The sequence below is a fragment of the Pelophylax lessonae genome, assembly GCF_965119305.1.
Source record: "Pelophylax lessonae genome assembly, chromosome: 1".
NCBI classification, from domain to species: Eukaryota; Metazoa; Chordata; class Amphibia; order Anura; family Ranidae; genus Pelophylax; species Pelophylax lessonae.
In genome coordinates this window covers 809,579,366-809,596,351 of record NC_138768.1, presented here as the reverse complement: position 1 = coordinate 809,596,351, position 16,986 = coordinate 809,579,366, and the positions used below count along the sequence as shown (strand labels likewise).

Below are 16,986 nucleotides of genomic sequence, written 5' to 3'. Positions count from 1 at the left end.
TTTCTCAACATATTTTTAACTTTTTGTTGGGTGGATTGCAGGTTACTCCGATTATATCCTTTTTCTACAAATCTATTAACCAGTAGATTGGACTGCTCTATGTAATCTTTCTCTTATTTACAATTGCGTTGAATCTGCATAAATTGTCCTTGGGGTATGGCTCCCAGCCATCTAGGGTGGTGACAACTCATGGTCAGGATGTAACTGTTGCGATCAATACCCTTAAAAAATATTTTGGTCCTTTTTAATCCATTATATTTTTCCAATATCAGATCGAGAAAATTGATACATTTTTTGGCCCAGGTTGCCGTGAATTTAAGACCAAATTGGTTCTCATTAATTTTACCTATAAATTGAATTAAACTGTCCTCTGATCCATATAAAAGTATAAATAGGTCATCAATAAACCTTTTATACAAAACCAGGGATGGTTCAGGTCTGGAGAAAATCTACTGTTCCTCCATTGTCCTAATAATATGTTGGCCGCACTAGGTGCATATTTGGCACCCATGGCCACACCCCTTATTTGATTATAGTATGAGCCATTGTGCCAGAAGAAATTATTACTCATGGCCAAATCTAAAGAGTCACAGATGAATTTTCTCTGTTCAATTTTGAGATCAGATTTGGTATCCAATGCTGCAAAAGTGGTGTCCAGTACATTCTGCTGTTTTAAACTCGTGTACAATGATTCAACATCTATAGTGACAAGCAAAGTATCATCGTGTACAGGAATGTTTTCCAGTATATTAATTAGATGTTTACTATCTTGGAGAAATGATGGATAAAGTGGTACTAGGGGTTTATTGAGTACCACAATCCCTCCTCCCTTGTCTGCCATCCTAATTACTGTTTTTTTCTCTTCTCTTTGATCCCTTTATGAAGGTTTCCCTTCCTGTTATGTTTATGGATTTTCAACTTCCTAGTATTCTCTTCCACCATAGACTTAAAAACCTCCAAATATTGGTTGGAGGATTTGGGTGGATTAAAAGTGGATCGATCTCTAAAAACACTATTTTTATATGGTCTGTCATCATTAAAAACCTGTATTTAGTTTTCCAAAGAAAATGTTTTTTAATTTTTAGTTTCCTAATAAATTTCTCCATATCTATAAAGGTATTGAACCTATCAAACCCTTTATCCGGGGCATATTTGAGACCTAATTCCAAAACTTTATTTTTTGAAAATCTTTTTAATATAATAAACATAAAACAACAACAACAATAACTGGTGCAAGACTCACCATACAGATGCTACAGTTATAAATCAACCAGCCGCATGCTACCCATAATTCCAAAACTTTAAGTTCATTGTCTGTGAATACTGTAGCACTTAAGTTAAAAATATCTTGCCCTATTGCTCCCTTTTTCTTTATGTTCTATTGCTCCCTTTTTCTTTATGTTCTTTCTCCCCCTCTACATCCTCTCTTGCATTTCTTGTAGTTCCATAAGGTGGTCCTCGTCTTTGGGGTGTCTCCCATTGTTGCCGTTGGTGTGAATGCCCCTCCCCTTCCCAATGGGGTGGGTTGACTTGGCCCTCCTGAAATCGGGGTGGGTGAAATCTCCCTTGATTTTGGGGACCCTATCCTCGATTCCAAAACTGCCCCCCCCCTTCCTCCCCTGTACCCTGTTTCCAAGAGTGAAATGGATTGCATCCTATGGGCATGAATATTGATATAGACCTAATTTGTTTTATTTCCAATTATTAAATAACTGTGTCACAATTTTGAAATTAAATTAATATTTTTTAATATGTTGTATATTTTTTAATATGTCGTATTTATAATATAAATATTACTAATTATAATGTCCTAAATATTTGTATTATATATCCAATCCAGTTCATACTAAAATGTCATCTATTTATTTGCCACTAGATGGCATTTATCCACATGATTTATTGACTGGCAACCAGTGATTTAATATACTGGTGAGTTTAGAGTCAAATACTGTAGTCCCTTAGTCCATTGGATGATCAACCCGATTACTATGGTTGTCCAAATTAGAGGATTGAACTGGATTGGTTTTCATTCAGACATGACACCTGATGACATCAGACGTTACTGATGAAACGTCGGTAATATTGAGATATGCCGCTACATCACTTCAGGAGTTTGGAGGGCAGGTGGAACGCGGAACAGCGTCCCCTGCTTGAATCAGCTTCCACACAGCAGTCTACTGAAATTTAAAACTGTAAGTTACTAATGAATTTTAATAAATGGTTTTCATAAATACTACTCTATAAGAGGCTTCCTATCTCCCTTTTTACCTGTCCGGATAATTTCAACGTATCGGTGGTTACAACATTTGGATATCTGAGCGGAAACCCCATCCTTTAGGACAGTGCTTTTTTACCCTTGATCCAAAGCTCATTTTGACTGCCTGTAATAGGGGTCTATTTTATCTAGTAAGTGGGATGTGCATGTGGTGTCGGTGGAGGAGAGCACGAACATGAGTTGCTGGTGATTTGATGTACATTCAAGCAAAGCTTTTACTAAATATATATATGGAATTGATGCAGGACTTTTTATGAGCACAGTATTCACAACGCACGTTGAACTTTAATGTGTATATGTATTTTATGAGCGCGGTTATTTCTTCTTTTACATATATAAGCCAATTGCTTTTAGACGGGTGGCTCTAATATAAACTAATTCATTTATTCACTATATAGTAATATATTGTCATATTGTTTACATCCTTATCCTGTGCGCAATTGCATTGGTGTTATTTGCACTGTTTTTTCAAGCTTATACATTTACATGTGGATATCAGTAACTCGCATTGACAGAATCAACGATGGCACCGCCGGAAATTCTGCCGGCGTGTGAGATAATGTCCTTGGCCACAAGCTCCACCAAAAACATTTCCACATAACACTTGTCGTCGTAGTCTTTCCCTGATGATGACACTTGTGTGTAAACACATTGGGGAATGAGGTCAATGTACCACAATCTTCGAGGCCAAATCAGGAGCAGGTGGTGGGATTGTGCATTCTTCAGTAAGCTACATCAGCAAACCCAAGCTGAGCCAGCAAATATCAAAAGCACACACACATGAATCTTAATAAAAAAAATAAAAAGGGGTACCCCAAAGCCCAGTCATACTGCCCAATATGCCACTATATATCTCCTGGCCAGAGACCTGTGCTAACTTGAACACTAACTGGTTGTCAATACCAATATTAGACTGGGTTCACACATATGCGAATCGCATGTGGGTTTCTCCGCACTCAATTCGCATGACAGGCGAGGGTGACCGGCTCTCAATAGAGCCAGTTCACACAGGTCCACATTTAAAAAGGGTCCTGTTTGTCTTTGGGTCCAATTCAGGTACAAATTTGGACATGATTCACACCTGAACAGGTGAACAGGGATGTATCGGACCTCAGGCAGGAACTGGTGGCCGCATATGTGTGAAATCCAGCCTCAATGAACTGGGAGACTCTGCACTAGTTGGAGAGACTTTCAGGATTTCCAATATCTGCCCTGAATCTACCAGTAGCTGCTGATTGTATAAAACTCTTCAAACTTAAGCAAAAAATATAAGCAAAAGGGAAAGAACATCCATTCTCCTAAGGACACTAAGAGAAGCTGAGCAGGTGTGAGGAAGTTTTAGCTTCAAGGAGGCCAGCCTTCAGTTTCCAATGCGCCTGTATCCATTTTTCCTGTAGGTGGCAGTATAACCCTAGATTGCTTATCAAGCTATGCTCCTAAATGGCCTATAGAGAAAAACAAGCATTGGGTCTATGCTTTTGTGAGTCTTTTTCAGTTCTGCTATTAGTATTACTGAAAAATGCCCAGTTATGGCACAGTAGAAAAGATGCAATAGAGTGTTTTGTTCAAGCTAAACTCTAGACATTTAAATATACACTGCTCAAAAAAAAATTAAAGGAACACTTTTTAATCAGAGTATAGCATCAAATCAATTAAACTCCTGGGATTTTGATCTGGTCAGTTAAGTAGCAGAGGGGGTTGTTAATCCGTTTTTAGCTGCTTTGGTGTTTATGAAATTAAAAACAGGTGCATTAGATGGGCAACAATGACAACTGTCAAAACAGGAAAGATTTTACAGTTGGAGGCCACTGACATTTTCTTTCCCTACTCATCTTTTCTGACTGATTATCACTAGTTTTGCATTTGGCTGCAGTCAGTGTCACTACTGGTTGCATGAGGCGATACCTGGACCCTATAGAGGTTGCACAGGCAGTCTAACTCCTCCAGGATGGCACATCAATGCTTGTCATTGCCAGAAGGTTTGCTGTGTCTCTCAGCACATTCTCAAGAGCATGAAGGAGATTCCAGGAGACAGGCAGTTACTCTAGGAGAGCTAAACAGGGCCATAGAAGTCCTTAACCAATCAGCAGGACCAGTATCCTCTCCTTTGTGCAAGGAGGAACAGGATGAACACTTCAAGATCCTTACAAAATTACCTCCAGCAGGCCACTGGTGTGAATGTCTCTGACCAAACAATCAGAAACAGACTTCATGAAGGTGGCCTGAGGTTCTGACGTCCTCTAGTGGGCCCTTTGCTCACTGCCAGCACCATGGAGCTTGATTGTCATTTGCCACTGAACACCAGAATTGGCAGGTCCACCACTGGCGCCCTGTGCTTTTCACAGATGAGAGCAGGTTCACCCTGAGCACATGTGACAGATGTGAAAGGGTCTGGAGAAGCCATGGAGAACGTTATGCTGCCTGTAACATCATTCAGCATGACCGGCTTGGTGGTGGCTCAGTGATAGTCTGGGGAGGCATATCCATGGAGGGACGCACAGACCTACAGGCTAGACAACGGCACCCTGACTGCCATTAGTTATCGGAATGAAATCCTTGGGCCCATTGTCAGACCCTACGCTGGTGCAGTGGGTCCTGGGTTCCTCCTGGTGCACAACAATGCCCGGCCTCACGTGGCGAGAGTATGCAGCCAGTTCCTGGAGGATAAAATAATTGATAACATTGAATGGCCCCCACGTTCGCTTGACCTAAATCCAATAGAACACATTATGTTTCTGTCCATCCGACACCGCCAGGTTGCACCTCAGTCTGTTTAGCAGCTCAGTGATTCCCTGGTCCAGATCTGGGAGGAAATACCCCAGGACACCATCCGTCGTCTCATTAGGAGCACCATTTTGATTTTCTGCAATGAAATTTTAGCAAAATTGACTAGCCTGCTGCATCATTTTTTCACTTTGATTTTTTGGGTGTTTTTGAGATCAGCCCTGTAGGTTGATCATTTTCATTTCCATTTCCATCAAACAATGTGGCATCCTTTCGTTCTTAACACATTACCCAGTCCATATCAGTATGGATATCCAGCATGCGATTTTTCCACATTGAGATCTGATGTGTTTTCAAAAATGGTTTCTTTAATTTTTTTGAGCAGTGTATTAAGATAAAATACATTCATGCTACTCCCAGGGGCGTACCAAGGGGTTGGCGAGACCGGCGCCCGCCAGGGGCGCAGGTCGAAGGGGCGCAAAAATCATTGACAGTGTTAGTGATTTTTGCACCCTCCGCTCAGCCTGCACTCCCCGGCGCCCCCAGGCAGCATGCGGCTCCATCCAGGTCTGAAACATTGAGAGCGGCTGAGCGGGCAGACCAGGAGACAGAGTGCCTCTCACAGCATCCCCAGCACACCTCCGCTCTCACACACACTGCTGCAGCCTCAGCATTCCTCCGGCTCTACCGATTTTTTTCCCCTCTAATAAACGAGCAGCTCCTGCACATGATACATCCATCCTCGCTTCCATCTCTGGTCTCTCACTCCAGGTCAGCAAGGCAGGTGGCTCCCTCATTCCTCTTTCCCTGCATCGATTCCCCCTCAGTGCCCTACATCAAGCCCTCTGCGAGTTCAGGCCCCTTTCTCTCTGTCACCCCCCCCTCTCTCTGTCACCCCCTCTCTCTCTCTGTTACCCCCTCCTCTCTCTGTCGCCCCCCTCTTTCTCTGTCACCCCCCTATCTCTCTGTCACCCATCTCTCTCTCTGTCACCCACCTCTCTCTCTGTCACCCCCCTCTTTCTCTCTGTCACCCCCCCTCTCTCTCTGTCACCCCCCTCTCTCTATGTCACCCCCCTCTCTCTCTGTCACCCCCCTCTCTCTCTGTCACCCCCCTCTCTCTCTCTGCCACCCCCTCTCTCTCTGCCACCCTCCTCTTTCTCTGTCACCCCCCCATCTCTCTCTCTGCAACCCCCCTCCTCTCTCTGTCACCGCCCTCTCTCTCTGTCACCCCCATCTCTCTCTGTCACCCCCCCTCTTTCTCTGTCACCCCCCCTCTTTCTCTGTCACCCCCCCTCTTTCTCTGTTATCCCCCCCTCTTTCTCTGTTATCCCCCCCTCTTTCTCTGTCACCCTCCTCTTTCTCTGTCACCCCCCATCTCTCTTTGTCACCCCCATCTCTCTCTCTGCAACCCCCCTCCTCTCTCTGTCACCCCCATCTCTCTCTGTCACCCCCCTCTTTCTGTCACCCCCCCTCTTTCTCTGTCATCCCCTCTCTCTCAGTCACCCCCCCCCCTCTTTCTCTGTTATCCCCCTCTTTCTCTGTCACCCCCCCCCCCTCTCTCTCTCTGTCACCCCCCTCTCTCTCTCTCTCTGCAACCCCCCCTCTCTCTCTGCAACCCCCCCCCTCTCTCTCTGCAACCCCCCTCTTTCTCTGTCACTCCCCCTCTCTCTCTCTGCAACCCCCTCCTCTCTCTGTCATCCCCCTCTCTCTCTGCAACCCCCCCTCTTTCTCTATCACCCCCTCTCTCTCTGTCATCCCCCCCTCTCTCTGTCACCCCCCTCTCTCTCTCTCTCTCCGTCACCCCCTTCTCTCTCTGTCACCCCCCCCCCCATCTCTCTCTCTCTTTCACCCCCCTCTCTCTCTGCCACCCCCCCCTCTCTCTCTGCCACCCCCCCCATCTCTCTCTCTGCAACCCCCATCTCTCTCTCTGCAACCCCCCATCTCTCTCTCTCTGCAAACCCCCCTCCTCTCTCTATAACCCCCATCTCTCTCTCTGCAACCCCCATCTCTCTCTCTGCAACCTCCACTCCTCTCTCTATAACCCCCCCATCTCTCTGTGTCACCCCCCCCCTCTCTCTCTGTCAAACCCCCGCTCTCTCTCTCTCTCTGTCAAACCCCCCCTCTCTCTCTGTCAATCCCCCCTCTCTCTCTCTGTCAAACCCTCTCTCTCTCTCTCTCTCTCACCCCTCTCTTTCTTGTTGTTCACACCTGACACAATGTTTGCCCACTAGAGAGCTCTACACTGGGCCAACAAGGGACACCTCAGAAACTTTCAATTCCCTTTTATATATTTTTTTAGTTACATTTTTTACTTTTTCTTTCAAGGGGGAGGGGGCGATACAGCTCCTCGCCAAGGGCGCTGGAGACCCTAGGTACGCCTCTGGCTACTCAATGAGATCAGTGGAAAGGAAGGTAGCTGTGTATAGTGGATTAACTCCCCCCTACTCTGAGGGCAGCCTTTAGCATAAAATGGCACTGATCTGCCTAGGAAAGTAGGGTCAGAAGGGGCAGCACCAAAATTTATAAATTGTGATTATTTTTTTCCTATTCAGTTTCTGCAATCTGGCCAAATCTGGAAATTCCTCTATAATTTCAGATAGAAAACAACAAGGAATGCAGGGGATAAACAGCTCTATTTAGTTCAGGGAATATGAAACCTTTAATCTTTGTTTTGCTGGCCTACAAGTCTAAAAAGCAGTCCCACAGATAAAGCAGACTGCTGGCTGCTTCTTATACTGTAGTACATTCTAGTATTAGTGGTCTCTAAAATAGTCACATAACAAGGAGAATAAACATTCAGGTGTGCCAAGGACAGTATGATGAGCATATTTAGTTTCTAGTGGCAAGTTTAAAATGTACATGCAGTATATCCCTAAATTTCTTGGTTGCTTTTTTATTTGAACCCATTAACATGAATCTGTATAAATTGAAAAACCTACTGTTAGTACACCGGTAACGGTCTTTTCTTCAGAGCCTTCCAGGACGGCCCAACAGTGAGAGATGATAGGCTCCTCCTACCGGAAACACAATTAATTAAGATTAGTTAAAAGGCCCCACCCTTCCCTCAGGCCCTCAGTTGTAATAAAGTATCTTCCACAACCATTTCCGAGGGAAGTGTTCTAATAATTCTATAGGTACTTACCACTTACATTTATCCATATTATCATACACCCTTTTAACAAGGGCGGGTAGACGGGCCGTCCTGGAAGGCTCAGAAGAAAAGACCGTTACAGGTGTACTAACGGTAGGTTTTCTCTCCTCGTCTTCCAGGACGGCCCAACAGTGAGAGGATAATAGAGATCCTTTTTGCCTACCTTAGGGTGGGACCACTGCCTGTAAGACCTTTCGGCCAAAGGCTAGGTCTTGTTGAGACAGTATGTCGACACGGAAATGCTTCAGGAAGGTGTCATGACTAGACCAGGTGGCTGCATTGCGGATTTGTTCCCATGATGCTCCTGCCTTTTCGGCCCAGGATGTAGCAATGGCTCTTGTAGAGTGCGCCTTTACCTTAGTTGGAGCAGGAACACCTGATAACTCATAAGAGGTGGTAATTGCTTGCCTAATCCACCTAGCTACTGAAGGCTTGGAAGCCTGCAAACCCTTTCTAGGCCCATAATGAAGGACCAAAAGGTGATTTGATCTCCTGAAGGTCTTTGTTCTTTCTAGATAAGAAGAGCTCTTCTTACATCAATACAGTGGAATTCCCATTCTCTCTTATTTTTTGGTTTGTCACAAAAAGATGGTAGAATTATCTCCTGAGTTCTATGGAACGAGGATGAAACCTTCGTAGATACAGAGGATCTGGCTTTAGCACGATCCTATCTGGGAAGACCACCATAAATGGCTCTTTAATGGAAAGAGCCTGTAGATCACTAATTCTTCTTGCTGTAGTGATGTCTAGCAGGAAAGCTACTTTCAAAGACAAAAATTTAAATTAAATCTCTTTTAAAGGTTCAAAAGGGCCCTTAGATAACGCCTCTAGGACCCTGTTCAGGTCCCAAGGAGGAAACCTGTCTTTAGTAATAGGGGTAACCCTTTGCCTAGCCAACAAAAATCTTTTAACGGCTCTTTTGCCAGACTGGAGTCCAAGAAAACCGAAAGAGCCGCTATCTGTACCTTAAGGGTGTTTACTGCCACACCCTTATCTACTCCATCTTGCAAAAATTCCAGAATTATGGGAGTAGAGGTAGAAGAAAAGTCCTTTTGCTTCCTCCAGTCACAGAATTGTTTCCATACTTTCAAATACATTTTTCTAGTGACTGTTTTTCTGCTCAGTAAAAGAGTATCTACCACTCTATCTGAGCATCCCTTTGCTCTAAGCAATTGGCGTTCAGTAACCAGGCTGTCAGCTGGAAGAAACCTGGGTTCTGACACTATACTGGTCCCTGAGACAGAAGGTCTGGGGAGACTGGGAGATGCAAAGGACAGGCTATGGACATGGCTTTCAGGATTGGGAACCATGGCCTTTTGGGCCACCAGGGAGCGATCAGAATTAAATTTAGATCCTGCGTCCTGCTCAATTTCTGGAGCACTTTGGGAATTAGCATCAGAGGTGGAAAGGAGTAGGCCAGATTGAATTTCCAGGGCTGGGCTAAAGCATCCAGCCCACCCATTTCTTTGGACCTGTTTAGGGAGAAGAAATTCTCCAACTTTTTGTTCTGAGGTGAGGCAAACAGGTCTATTTCTGGTTGCCCAAACCTCTCTGCTACAGACTGGAAGACTTTGGGGTTCAGTTCCCATTCCCCTTCTTTGATGCTGTAGCGGCTGAGAAAATCCGCCTGCAGATTGTCCTTTCCCCTGATGTGGACGGCTGCTATTGAGATTACCCTTACTTCGACCCAACCCAAGATGTCTTGGGTTAGGGTAAGGAGAGATCTCGTTCTGGTCCCTCCTTGTCGGTTCAGATAGGCCACTGTTGTGGTGTTGTCTGATAATATCAGAACCTCTCTGTTCCATATGAGTTTCCGAAAGGCTTTTAGGGCTTTTCCTACTGCCTTCAGTTCTCTGAAGTTGGATGAGGCTTGGGCTGTTCGTTTGCCCCATATTCCCTGGGTTTGTGCCCCCTCTAGGTGGGCTCCCCAGCCTCTGGTACTGGCATCTGTGGTAATCCTTACTGGGTCCCACTGACCCCATGGCCTGCCTTCCACTAGGTTGTTTGAATTGGTCCACCATTCCAGGGAAGTTTGAACCTGTGGAGTGAGGACAACCATTTCGTCTAGTGACTCTATTCTTCTTTCCCAAGAGGGCAGATGGAAGAACAGCAGTTCTCTTGCATGCAGCTGTGCCCACACAATGGCTGGGATACTGGCTGACATAAGGCCTAAGACTTTTAATACCTGTCTCCTGGGGCAGGATTGAGCATTCTTTACGTCTAAGACTGCCAAAACTATTTGTTCCCTCTTCTCTTTGGGAAGAAAGAGTTTCTGTGACACCGAGTCCACCTGAAATCCCAGGAAGGATTGTACCTGTGTTGGCACCAGGGACGATTTTTCCCAATTTATAAGCCATCCTAACTCTTGTAGGCAGGTTATTATTTTCTGGGTGTCTGTCTTTAGTTGGGCCTCTGTTTTTGCAAAAACCAGCAGGTCGTCCAGGTAAGGGATTAGAGCTATCCCTTGGTCGTTTAACCAAGCCACTGCCTCCGCTAGGATCTTGGTAAAGATTCTTGGACTGGAGGTTAGTCCAAACGGTAGTGCCCTAAACTGCCAGTGAGAAGTTCCTTTCTCTGTCACTATTGCAAACCTCAGAAATGGCTGATGATCCTGGTGAATAGGAAAATGCAGGTACGCATCTTTGAGGTCCAGGGTGATCATGAACACATCTTTCAGTAGATTTTTTCTTACTGAGTAGATGGTCTCCATAGTGAATTTTTTGTATAAAAGGAACTTGTTGAGGTTTTTTAAGTTTATTACCAGGCGGTGCTTCCCTGAGGGCTTTGGGACCACAAACACATGGGAGTAAAACCCTTGGAACAGCTGCTCCTTTGATACTGGGATGATTACCAGTTGTTCTGCCAGTTCCTGAATCCCTAATAGTAGGGCTTGTCCTTTTTGCGTTCCCTTGGGGACGTATGTAAGGGTTACTGTTGGAGGGGGTATTGATGCAAATTCCAGTCTGTAGCCTTCTTTTATAGTGCTGCGGATATATGGGGAGACTGTTATCTTTTCCCAGCTGAAAAGAAATTGACTCAGTCTGCCCCCTACTTTGACTTCAAAGTCATTTTTTTATCCTTTGCGGCTGAGGTGGAAGGAAAGGACGCACTGTTTCTTGGTCTTTCCTTCCGAAAATTCCAGCTCTTTGAAGGTTCCCTTTTCCTTCTTTGCTGTTTATTATCCCTGGGGCCATGAAAAAAATTTCTGTTAGCCTCTCTAGGCTTTGTGGAAAATTTCTTCCCTTTTTCCGAGGATCTGGAAAGGACATCGTCCAAACCTGAACCAAACAGAAGGGTCCCCTCAAATGGAAGACCACAAAGCTTGGTCTTGGATGTGAGATCACCTTCCCACTCCTTAAGCCAAATAGCTCTTCTGGCTATGTTCAGGAGAGCCCCTGTTTTGGCAGATGCTTCTACTGATTCTAGTGCTGCATCTGCCAGGTAGGCCACTGCCTTACTTATCACCGACAGGGAGTCCAGGATAACTTTTTTGTCTGAGACAGATTTTTACTGAGTCTATCCACCCAGAAAAAGGCGTTTATAGCCACACAGGAGGCTGTTAGACCTGAAGCCATAGTAGCTGCATTGGCATTCCAGGCTTTTCCCAGTAAAGTTTCTGCTTTTCGACTCATGGCATCCTTGATGCTAACAGCATCTAGAAAGGAGAGATCTGATTTTCTAGAAACTTGTGCCAGGGGTGCATCTAGTTTTGGTCTTTTTAGGAATTTACTTGTATCCTCCTCCTTAAAAGGGGAATCTCCTCTTCCAGGAGCTCCCTTTATTTAACCTGTTCTCAGGTAATTGCCATTGTTGAAGAATCAGAGTCTTCAGTGAATGGTGAATATGAAAAACTCTAGAGGGACTTATCCCTATCCCCTTGTAGAGTTTATCCTGTGCCGTGGTTTCTCTAGGCAAATCAGGTATCTCTTCTGAGGCATAGATGGCATGAAGGAGAACCTGCATATTTTCTAACCCAAAAAGGTTTTTTGCTGACTCTGCCTCATCTGGGGCATCTGAGTCCTTATCCCCTTCAGCCTCTGAGCAGGATGGGGAATCTGAGCGGCTCTCCTCTGGAGATAATCCTTCTGTCCTGACTCGAGTTGGGGGAAGGTTTTTTGTAGTTGGTGTAGTACCTGAAGGTCCTGCTCTAGATAGAGAGCTTTCTTGAGAAGAAGTCCCTTCCATTGAAGAGGGATCTGTAGGGTCCACTCTATTAGCTCCTAGACTGGACCTAACTGTCATCATAGTGGACAGCATTTCCTCCTGCATTGTCTTAAAAAAAGTCTTTCATCATTCCTGAAGTTTCCATTGCTGTCATTCAATAAAGGCATTTATAGCAGAAGGCCTTAGTGTGGGAGCTGGGCAACTTATCTGAGCAATTACCACACTTCTTATGAACAGCCTGTCCTGACAATGCTGGTGTAGAGACAGAGGATTCTTGTGGACCGCTCAAGGACTCTGGAAGACAGGATACAAGATAGTATAAGTACTAGTCTTCCTATAATAAATCCTGACATTATGACCATAGAAAGAACATGGTGGGTTTGACTAGGGTCAGGGAAATGATACTACTTCCAGGTATTTTTAATGTCGGTAACCAGCAGACTTTTTAAAATGCATAGACCCCCTAGAGGATACATATTCAGCACTTACCCTGCTCAGACCTGGGTTTGGCTGCCGACACCTGGAGCTGCCTCTCCTCTTCCTCGTAAGCGGCTCCGGCGTCTCCTCCACATTCTTCCTCCTTCTCATGTCGCACGCGTCTGACGTCACCCCGGAAGTTCCGGTTTTGAAGATGAGGCTTGAATTGCCCATCCGGCGGGAAATTAAAAAACCTTCGGTGGAGGAGAGCTGCCGGCGCTGGATTGCAAGGCCTGGAAACATCCCGCAGGTGACCGAGGGCTTGCACATTGGGCGACCTGTGAGAAGCCTGGATCGGGCAGCAGGTAAAGCTCCGCTCGTAGGGTCCCCCAGGGGGAACCCGTGGCCTTCCGCTGAACCTGGCTCACAGGGTTACCTTTCGACTTCCAATAGTCTGCAGGTAAGTAAATCACACTCGTTTCTTGTAGGAAGAAACACAATCTAAACTGGGGGCCTGAGGGAAGGGTGGGGCCTTTTAACTAATCTTAATTGATTGTGTTTCCGGTAGGAGGAGCCTATCATCTCTCACTGTTGGGCCGTCCTGGAAGACGAGGAGAGAAAATATTGTTAAAGTGATTGTATAAATAAAAAAATAAAAAATAAAACAGGTTTAAACTTACCTGCTCTGAAATGGAATTGCACAGAGTGGAACCTCCCCTTCTAGGGTCCCCTGCCTGCACTTCTGGCTCTCCCCCCACCTTCCATATACACAAACAGCGGGGCTCAATCCCCTTCGTCACTGGCTTTGATTGACAGCAGCAGAAGACAATGGTTCCCACTGCCTCAGCAAAGCCTGAGTGACCCAGAAGTGAGGGGGGAGGAGAGCTGCAGATGGGCACAGTGCTGGATCGAATGAGAGCTCAGGTAAGTGTAAGGGGCGGTACCTAAATCATTTTTACCCTAATGCAACGAATGCATTAAGGTAAAATAGGTTTAGCCTTTATAACTACTTTATAGCAGTTTTAAACCCAAAAGCGATTATATTGCAGCTAATTCTTATATGTGATGGTTATATTAGGTTTCTTTCTTAGGCTTTCTGTCTCCCATTTTCCTCTGGTGATCACGCCCCTAAGTCTTTTGTTTTTGAACAGAAATGCTCTCTTATAATAACAGGGGCGAAGCACACAATTTAACACTGACAAGGGTGCTTAAAATTATCAGCTTTTATTTATTTACGTACAGTATGTAAAATTTTTATCAAAAAAGGAAAAAATTATTTGCTGTAACAGAGTATGCAGTATTAGCTGGAGCTCAGCTTCAATTTGTTAGTGTGTTTAAGTCTGCTACTACATCTAACACTCCCCTCTCCCTCAGACTGACAATGCAGATGTCTGTTGTGCACCCTGTGCTCTTTCATCCACAATGTAGGCACTCGAATACAGTGGTGATCGAAAGTTTGGGCACCCCAGGTAAAAATTTGTATTAATGTGCAAAAAGAAGCCAAGGAAAGATGGAAATATCTCCAAAAGGCATCAAATTACAGATTAGACATTCTTATAATATGTCAACAAAAGTTAGATTTTATTTCTATCATTGACACTTTCAAGATTACAGAAAACAAAAAAATGGCGTCTGCAAAAGTTTGGGCACCGAGAAGAATTTACAGCATGCACTGCCCCCTTTGCAAGGCTGAGACCTGCCAGTGTCATGGATTGTTCTCAATAATCGTCTGGGAAGACCAGGGATGTCAATCTCAAAGGTTTTAAATGCCCAGACTCAATAATCAGCACCATGGGATCTTCTAAGCAGTTGTCTAGAAAACTGAAACTGAAAATAGTTGACGCTCACAAAGCTGGAGAAGGCTTTAAGAAGATAGCAAAGCGTTTTCAGATGTCAATATCCTCTGTTCGGAATGAAATTAAGAAATGGCAGTCATCAGGAAAAGTGGAAGTTAAAGCAAGATCTGGAAGACCAAGAAAAATATCAGACAGAACAGCTCGCAGGATTGTGAGAAAAACAATTCAAAACCCACGTTTGACTGCACAATCCCTCCAAAAAGATCTGGCAGACACTGGAGTTGTGGTACATTATTCCACTATAAAGAGATACTTGTACAAATATGGTCTTCATGGAAGAGTCATCAGAAGAAAACCTCTTCTACGTCCTCAACACAAAAATCAGCATTTGAACTTTGCAAATGAACATATAGACAAGCCTGATGCATTTTGGAAACAAGTTCTGTGGACCGATGAGGTTAAAATTGAACTTTTTGGCTGGCATGAGCAAAGGTACGTTTGGAGAAGAAGGGGCACAGAATTTAATGAAAAGAACCTCCGTCCAACTGTTAAGCATGGGGGTGGATCAATCATGCTTTGGGGTTGTATTGCAGCCAGTGGCACAGGGAACATCTCACGAGTAGAAGGAAAAATGGATTCAATAAAATTTCAGCAAATTTTGGATGGTAACTTGATGCCATCTGTGAAAAAGCTGAAGTTAAAGAGAAGAGGGCTTCTAAAAATGGATAGTGATCCTAAACACACCTCGAAATCCACGGGGGATTACATCAAGAGGCGTAAACTGAAGGTTTTGCCATGGCCTTCACAATCTCCTGACCTCAACATAATTGAAAATCTATGGATAGACCTTAAAAGAGCAGTGCGTGACAGAGAGCCCAGAAATCTCAAAGAACTGGAAGACTTTTGCAAGGAAGAATGGGCAAAGATACAGTGCCTTGCGAAAGTATTCAGCCCCCTTGAACTTTGCGACCTTTTGCCACATTTCAGGCTTTAAACATAAAGATATAAAACTGTAATTTTTTGTGAAGAATCAACAAGTGGGACACAATCATAAAAGTGGAACAAAATTTATAGGATATTTCAAACTTTTTTAACAAATAAAAAACTGAAAAATTGGGCGTGCAAAATTATTCAGCCCCCTTAAGTTAATACTTTGTAGCGCCACCTTTTGCTGCGATTACAGTTGTAAGTCGCTTGGGGTATGTCTCTATCAGTTTTGCACATCGAGAGACTGAAATTTTTGCCCATTCCTCCTTGCAAAAACAGCTCGAGCTAAGTGAGGTTGGATGGAGAGCGTTTGTGAACAGCAGTTTTCAGTTCTTTCCACAGATTCTCGATTGGATTCAGGTCTGGACTTTTACTTGGCCATTCTAACACCTGGATATGTTTATTTGTGAACCATTCCATTGTAGATTTTGCTTTATGTTTTGGATCATTGTCTTGTTGGAAGACAAATCTCCGTCCCAGTCTCAGGTCTTTTGCAGACTCCATCAATTTTTCTTCCAGAATGGTCCTGTATTTGGCTCCATCCATCTTCCCATCAATTTTAACCATCTTCCCTGTCCCTGCTGAAGAAAAGCAGGCCCAAACCATGATGCTGCCACCACCATGTTTGACACTGGGGATGGGGTGTTCAGGGTGATGAGCTGTGTTGCTTTTACGCCAAACATAACGTTTTGCATTGTTACCAAAAAGTTCGATTTTGGTTTCATCTGACCAGAGTACCTTCTTCCACATGTTTGGTGTGTCTCCCAGGTGGCTTGTGGCAAACTTTAAACGACACTTTTTATGGATATCTTTAAGAAATGGCTTTCTTCTTGCCACTCTTCCATAAAGGCCAGATTTGTGCAGTATACGACTGATTGTTGTCCTATGGACAGAGTCTCCCACCTCAGCTGTAGATCTCTGCAGTTCATGCAGAGTGATCATGGGCCTCTTGGCTGCATCTCTGATCAGTCTTCTCCTTGTATGAGCTGAAAGTTTAGAGGGACGGCCAGGTCTTCGTAGATTTGCAGTGGTCCGATACTCCTTCCATTTCAATATTATCGCTTGCACAGTGCTCCTTGGGATGTTTAAAGCTTGGGAAATCTTTTTGTATCCAAATCCGGCTTTAAACTTCTCCACAACAGTATCTCGGACCTGCCTGGTGTGTTCCTTGTTCTTCATGATGCTCTCTGCACTTTAAACGGACCTCTGAGACTATCACAGTGCAGGTGCATTTATACGTAGACTTGATTACACACAGGTGGATTCTATTATCATCATTAGTCATTTAGGTCAACATTGGATCATTCAGAGATCCTCACTGAACTTCTGGAGAGAATTTGCTGCACTGAAAGTAAAGGGGCTGAATAATTTTGCACGCCCAATTTTTCAGTTTTTTATTTGTTAACAAAGTTTGAAATATCCAATAAATTTCGTTCAACTTCATGATTGTGTCCCACTTGCTGTTGATTCTT

The 16,986-nt window shown here is 44.3% G+C and overlaps 1 protein-coding gene across 1 annotated transcript in view; it reads right to left on the bottom strand.

The window, feature by feature from the left end:
* POLN (DNA polymerase nu) overlaps positions 1-16,986 on the bottom strand; it is a 560,717-nt gene that overhangs the window by 283,138 nt on the left and 260,593 nt on the right. The window lies entirely within an intron of this gene.